The sequence below is a fragment of the Papaver somniferum genome, unplaced genomic scaffold (genome assembly GCF_003573695.1).
Source record: "Papaver somniferum cultivar HN1 unplaced genomic scaffold, ASM357369v1 unplaced-scaffold_10, whole genome shotgun sequence".
Classification (NCBI taxonomy): domain Eukaryota; kingdom Viridiplantae; phylum Streptophyta; class Magnoliopsida; order Ranunculales; family Papaveraceae; genus Papaver; species Papaver somniferum.
The window spans coordinates 843,920-850,140 of record NW_020618825.1 but is presented as its reverse complement, the minus strand read 5'-3'; the positions used below and the strand labels follow the sequence as shown (position 1 = coordinate 850,140).

The 6,221-nt window shown below is 40.3% G+C and overlaps 7 non-coding genes and 6 pseudogenes across 7 annotated transcripts; all 13 read right to left on the bottom strand.

Annotated features, from left to right (window-relative positions):
- Positions 1 to 7: 7 nt before the first annotated feature.
- Positions 8 to 126, bottom strand: LOC113327224. Its single transcript, XR_003348886.1, has one exon. It is a non-coding gene; the product is annotated as a 5S ribosomal RNA (ribosomal RNA).
- Positions 127 to 501: 375 nt separating this feature from the next.
- Positions 502 to 619, bottom strand: LOC113327294 (annotated as a pseudogene).
- A 375-nt stretch (positions 620 to 994) lies between these two features.
- Positions 995 to 1,113, bottom strand: LOC113327113. The gene has a single exon (XR_003348774.1). It is a non-coding gene; the product is annotated as a 5S ribosomal RNA (ribosomal RNA).
- Positions 1,114 to 1,467: 354 nt separating this feature from the next.
- On the bottom strand, positions 1,468 to 1,586 carry LOC113327296 (annotated as a pseudogene).
- A 376-nt stretch (positions 1,587 to 1,962) lies between these two features.
- Positions 1,963 to 2,081, bottom strand: LOC113327331 (annotated as a pseudogene).
- Positions 2,082 to 2,453: 372 nt separating this feature from the next.
- On the bottom strand, positions 2,454 to 2,572 carry LOC113327278 (annotated as a pseudogene).
- A 348-nt stretch (positions 2,573 to 2,920) lies between these two features.
- On the bottom strand, positions 2,921 to 3,039 carry LOC113327078. Its single transcript, XR_003348739.1, has one exon. It is a non-coding gene; the product is annotated as a 5S ribosomal RNA (ribosomal RNA).
- Positions 3,040 to 3,413: 374 nt separating this feature from the next.
- Positions 3,414 to 3,532, bottom strand: LOC113327137. Its single transcript, XR_003348799.1, has one exon. It is a non-coding gene; the product is annotated as a 5S ribosomal RNA (ribosomal RNA).
- A 376-nt stretch (positions 3,533 to 3,908) lies between these two features.
- On the bottom strand, positions 3,909 to 4,027 carry LOC113327256 (annotated as a pseudogene).
- Positions 4,028 to 4,379: 352 nt separating this feature from the next.
- LOC113327138 lies at positions 4,380 to 4,498 on the bottom strand. The gene has a single exon (XR_003348800.1). It is a non-coding gene; the product is annotated as a 5S ribosomal RNA (ribosomal RNA).
- Positions 4,499 to 4,846: 348 nt separating this feature from the next.
- LOC113327057 lies at positions 4,847 to 4,965 on the bottom strand. The gene has a single exon (XR_003348717.1). It is a non-coding gene; the product is annotated as a 5S ribosomal RNA (ribosomal RNA).
- Positions 4,966 to 5,342: 377 nt separating this feature from the next.
- LOC113327196 lies at positions 5,343 to 5,461 on the bottom strand. The gene has a single exon (XR_003348857.1). It is a non-coding gene; the product is annotated as a 5S ribosomal RNA (ribosomal RNA).
- A 377-nt stretch (positions 5,462 to 5,838) lies between these two features.
- On the bottom strand, positions 5,839 to 5,957 carry LOC113327259 (annotated as a pseudogene).
- Positions 5,958 to 6,221: the final 264 nt, after the last annotated feature.

Below are 6,221 nucleotides of genomic sequence, written 5' to 3'. Positions count from 1 at the left end.
AAAAAAAGGCAATCAACACGAGGATCTCCCAAGAGGTCACCTATCTTAGTACTACTCTCGCCCAAGCTCGCTTAACTGCAGAGTTTTGATGGATTCTAGTGCATTAGTGCTGGTACGATCGATTGCCGAAGATATTTTACCAAGTTTACTTCTTAACACGTCTCCAATGTATTGGTCTGAACTCCCCATTCGGCTATTAATTCTTCGTGGCAAGTCTGATTCGGGCAAATGATGGTTCGCTGGAAACATTATGGCGAGGAGAATCCTTTCGTGCAATTATTTTGGATTAACAACCTTGTTTTGGTAGTATTTTAATAAAAAAATCTTAAAATATTCAATTAAATGCACGTTTTTGGATGAATTCCAAAAACCTGGGGCGGGTGCCCTCCCAGGCTTCGTGCCATAAAAACCCATTCTTTCTCTCGGGTAATCCCTTCGCTAACTAGTCGGCTCGCAGTCATAAGGAAAACCGCTAAAAAAATGGCAAAAAAAATAAAAAAAGGCAATCAACACGAGACTTCCCAAGAGGTCACCCATCTTAGTACTACTCTCGCACAAGCACGTTTAACTGCAGAGTTCTCTTGGGTACTGGTGCATTAGTGCTGGTATAATCGATTGCTGAAGGTATTTTACCAAGTTTACTACTTAACACGTCTCCAATGTATTGGTCCAGACTCCCCATTCGACTATTAATTCTTCGTGGTAAGTCTGATTCGGGCAAATGATGGTTCGTTGGAAACGTTATGGCGAGGAGAATCCTTTCGTGCAATTATTTTGGATTAACAACCTCGTTTTGGTAGTATTTTAATAAAAAACTATTAAAATATTCAATTAAATGCACGTTGTTGGATGAATTCCAAAAACCTGGGGCGGGCGCCCTCCCAGGCTTCGTGCCATAAAAACCCATTATTTCTCTCGGGTAATCCCTTCGCTAACTAGTCGGTTCGCAGCCATAAGAAAAACCGCTAAAAAAATGGCAAAAAAAGTAAAAAAAGGCAATCAACACGAGGACTTCCCAAGAGGTCACCCATCTTAGTACTACTCTCACATAAGCACGCTTAACTGCAGAGTTCTGATGGGTTCTGGTGCATTAGTGCTGGTATGATCGATTGCCAAAGATATTTTACCAAGTTTACTTCTTAACACGTCTCCAATGTATTGGTCTGAACTACCCATTCGGCTATTAATTCTTCGTGGCAAGTCCGATTCGGGCAAATGATAGTTCGTTGGAAATATTATGGCGAGGAGATTCCTTTCGTGCAGTTATTTTGGATTAACAACCTCGTTTTGGTAGTATTTTAATAAAAAATTATTAAAATATACAATTAATTGCACGTTTTTGGATGATTTCCAACCCAGGCTTCGTGCCATAAAAACCCATTCTTTCTCTCGGGTAATCCCTTCGCTAACTAGTCGGCTCGCAGCCATATGGAAAACCGCAAAAAATGGCAAAAAAAAATAAAAAAAGGCAATCAACACGAGGACTTCCCTAGAGGTCACCTATCTTAGTACTACTCACGCCCAATCACGCTTAACTGCAGAGTTCTGATTGGTACTGGTGCATTAGTGCTGGTATGATCGATTGCTGAAGGTATTTTACCAAGTTTACTACTTAACACGTCTCAAATGTATTGGTCCAGACTCCCCATTCGACTATTAATTCTTCGTGGCAAGTCCGATTCGGGCAAATGATAGTTCGTTGGAAACGTTATGGCGAGGAGAATCCTTTCGTGCAATTATTTTGGATTAACAACCTCGTTTTGGTAGTATTTTAATAAAAACTATTAAAATTTTCAATTAAATGCACGTTTTTAGATGAATTTCAAAAACCTGGGGCGGGCGCCCTCCCAGGCTTCGTGCCATAAAAATCCATTCTTTCTCTCTGGTAATCCCTTCGCTAACTATTCGGCTCGCAGTCATAAGGAAAACCGCTAAAAAAATGGCAAAATAAAATAAAAAAAAGGCAATCAAAACGAGGACTTCCCTAGAGGTCACCTATCTTAGTACTACTCTCGCCCAATCACGCTTAACTGCAGAGTTCTGATTGGTACTGGTGCATTAGTGCTGGTATGATCGATTGCTGAAGGTATTTTACCAAGTTTACTACTTAACACGTCTCAAATGTATTGGTCCAGACTCCCCATTCGACTATTAATTCTTCGTGGCAAGTCCGATTCGGGCAAATGATAGTTCGTTGGAAACGTTATGGCGAGGAGAATCCTTTCGTGCAATTATTTTGGATTAACAACCTCGTTTTGGTAGTATTTTAATAAAAACTATTAAAATATTCAATTAAATGCACGTTTTTGGATGAATTCCAAAAACCTGGGGAGGGGGCCCTCCCAGGCTTCTTGCCATAAAAACCCATTCTTTCTCTCGGGTAATCCCTTCGCTAACTAGTCGGCTCGCAGCCATAAGGAAAACCGCTAAAAAAATGGCAAAAAAAAAATAAAAACAATCAAAACGAGGACCTCCCAAGAGGTCACCCATCTTAGTACTACTCTCGCCCAAGCACGCTTAACAACAGAATTCTTATGGGTTCTGGTGCATTAGTGATGGTATGATCGATTGCCGAGGATATTTTACCAAGTTTACTTCTTAACACGTCTCCAATGTATTGGTCCGAACTCCCCATTCGGCTATTAATTCTTTGTGGCAAGTCCGATTCGGGCAAATGATGGTTCGTTGGAAACATTATGGCGAGGTGAATCCTTTCGTGCAATTATTTATGATTAACAACCTCGTTTTGGTAGTATTTTAATAAAAAAATATTAAAATATTCAATTAAATGCACGTTTTTGGATGAATTCCAAAAACCTGGGGCGGGCGCCCTCCCAGGCTTCGAGCCATAAAAACCCATTCTTTCTCTCGGGTGTCATAAGGAAAACCGCTAAAAAAATGGCAAAATAAAATAAAAAAAGGCAATCAAAACGAGGACTTCCCAAGAGGTCACCTATCTTAGTACTACTCTCGCCCAAGCACGCTTAACTGCAGAGTTCTGATGGGTACTGGTGCATTAGTGCTGGTATGATCGATTGCTGAAGGTATTTTACCAAGTTTACTACTTAACACGTCTCCAATGTAATGGTCCAGACTGCCCATTCGGCTATTAATTCTTCGTGGCAAGTCCGATTCGGGCAAATGATGGTTCGTTGGAAACGTTATGGCGAGGAGAATCCTTTCGTGCAATTATTTTGGATTAACAACCTCGTTTTGGTAGTATTTTAATAAAAAATTATTAAAATATACAATTAATTGCACGTTTTTGGATGATTTCCAAAATCCTAGGGCGGGCGCCCTCCCAGGCTTCGTGTTATAAAAACCCATTCTTTCTCTCGGGTAATCTTTTCGCTAACTAGTCGGCTCGCATCCATAAGGAAAACCGCTAAAAATGGCAAAAAAAAATAAAAAAAGGCAATCAACACGAGGACTTCCCACGAGGTCACCTATGTTAGTACTACTCTCGCCCAAGCACGCTTAACTGCAGAGTTCTGATGGGTTCTGGTGCATTAGTACTTGTATGATCGATTGCCCAAGATATTTTACCAAGTTTACTTCTTAACACGTCTCAAATGTATTGGGCCGAACACCCCATTCGGCTATTAATTCTTCGTGGCAAGTCTGATTCGGGAAAATGATGGTTCGTTGGAAACATTATGCCGAGGAGAATCCTTTCGTCTAATTATTTTGGATTAACAACCTCGTTTTGGTAGTATTTTAATAAAAAACTATTAAAATATTCAATTAAATGCACGTTTTTAGATGAATTTCAAAAAACTGGGGCGGGCGCCGTCCCAGGCTTCCTGCCATAAAAATCCATTCTTTCTCTCGGGTAATCCCTTCGCTAACTATTCGGCTCGCAGTCATAAGGAAAACCGCTAAAAAAATGGCAAAATAAAATAAAAAAAGGCAATCAAAACGAGGACTTCCCTAGAGGTCACCTATCTTAGTACTACTCTCGCCCAAGCACGCTTAACTGCAGAGTTCTGATTGGTACTGGTGCATTAGTGCTGGTATGATCAATTGCTGAAGGTATTTTACCAAGTTTACTACTTAACACGTCTCCAATGTATTGGTCCAGACTCCCCATTCGGCTATTAATTCTTCGTGGCAAGTCCGATTCGGGCAAATGATAGTTCGTTGGAAATGTTATGGCGAGGAGAATCCTTTCGTGCAATTATTTTGGATTAACAACCTCGTTTTGGTAGTATTTTAAAAAAAAAAAATTAAAATATTCAATTAAATGCACGTTTTTGGATGAATTCCAAAAACCTACTTCTTGCCATAAAAACCCATTCTTTCTCTCGAGTAATCCCTTCGCTAACTAGTCGGCTCGCAGCCATAAGGAAAACCGCTAAAAAAATGGCAAAAAAAAAAAAAGCAATCAACACGAGGACCTCCCAAGAGGTCACCCATCTTAGTACTACTCTCGCCCAAGCACGCTTAACAGCAGAATTCTGATGGGTTCTGGTGCATTAGTGATGGTATGATCGATTGCCGAGGATATTTTACCAAGTTTACTTCTTAACACGTCTCCAATGTATTGGTCCGAACTCCCCATTCGGCTATTAATTCTTCGTGGCTAGTCCGATTCGGGCAAATGATGGTTCGTTGGAAACATTATGGCGAGGTGAATCCTTTCGTGCAATTATTTATGATTAACAACCTCGCTTTGGTAGTATTTTAATAAAAAACTATTAAAATATTCAATTAAATGCACGTTTTTGGATGAATTCCAAAAACCTGGGGCGGACGCCCTCCCAGGCTTCGTGCCATAAAAACCCATTCTTTCCCTCGGGTGTCATAAGGAAAACCGCTAAAAAAATGGCAAAATAAAATAAAAAAAGGCAATCAAAACGAGGACTTCCCAAGAGGTCACCTATCCTAGTACTACTCTCGCCCAAGCACGCTTAACTGCAGAGTTCTGATGGGTACTGGTGCATTAGTGCTGGTATGATCGATTGCTGAAGGTATTTTACCAAGTTTACTACTTAACACGTCTCCAATGTAATGGTCCAGACTCCCCATTCAGCTATTAATTCTTCGTGGCAAGTCCGATTCGGGCAAATAATGGTTCGTTGGAAACGTTATGGCGAGGAGAATCCTTTCCTGCAATTATTTTGGATTAACAACCTCGTTTTGGTAGTATTTTAATAAAAAACTATTAAAATATTCAATTAAATGCACGTTTTTGGATGAATTCTAAAAACCTTGGGCGAGCGCCCTCCCAGGCTTCTTGCCATAAAAACCCATTTTTTTCTCCCGGGTAATCCATTCGCTAACTAGTCGGCTCGCATCCATAAGGAAAACCGTTAAAAAAATGGCAAAAAAAAATAAAAAAAGGCAATCAACACGAGGACTTCCCAAGAGGTCACCCACCTTAGTACTACTCTCGCCCAAGCACGCTTAACTGCAGAATTTTGATGGGTTCTGGGGAATTAGTGCTGGTATGAACGATTGCCGAAGATGTTTTACCAAGTTTACTTCTTAACACGTCTCTAATGTATTGGTCTGAACTCCCCATTCGGCTATTAATTCTTCGTGGCAAGTCTGATTCGGGCAAATGATGGTTCGTTGGAAACATTATGGCGAGGAGAATCCTTTCGTACAATTATTTTGGATTAACAACCTCGTTTCGGTAGTTTTTTAATAAAAAACTATTAAAATATTCAATTAAATGCACGTTTTTGGATGAATTCCAAAAACCTGGGGCGGGCGTTCTCCCAGGCTTCGTTCCATAAAAACCCATTCTTTTTCTTGGGTAATCCCTTCGCTAACTATTCGGCTCGCAGTCATAAGGAAAACCGCTAAAAAAAAGGCAAAATAAAATAAAAAAAAAGCAATCAAAACGAGGACCCCCCAAAAGGTCACCCATCTTAGTACTACTCTCGCCCAAGCACGCTTAACTGCAGAGTTCTGATGGGTACTGGTGCATTAGTGCTAGTATGATCGATTGTTGAAGGTATTTTACCAAGTTTACTACTTAACACGTCTCCAATGTATTGGTCCGAACTCCCCATTCGGCTATTAATTCTTCGTCGCAAGTCCGATTCGGGAAAATGATGGTTCGTTGGAAACGTTATGGCGAGGAGAATCCTTTCGTGCAATTATTTTGGATTAACAACCTCATTTTGGTAGTATTTTAATAAAAACTATTAAAATATTCAATTAAATGCACGTTTTTGGATGGATTCCAAAAACCTGGGGGGGGGGGGGGGGGG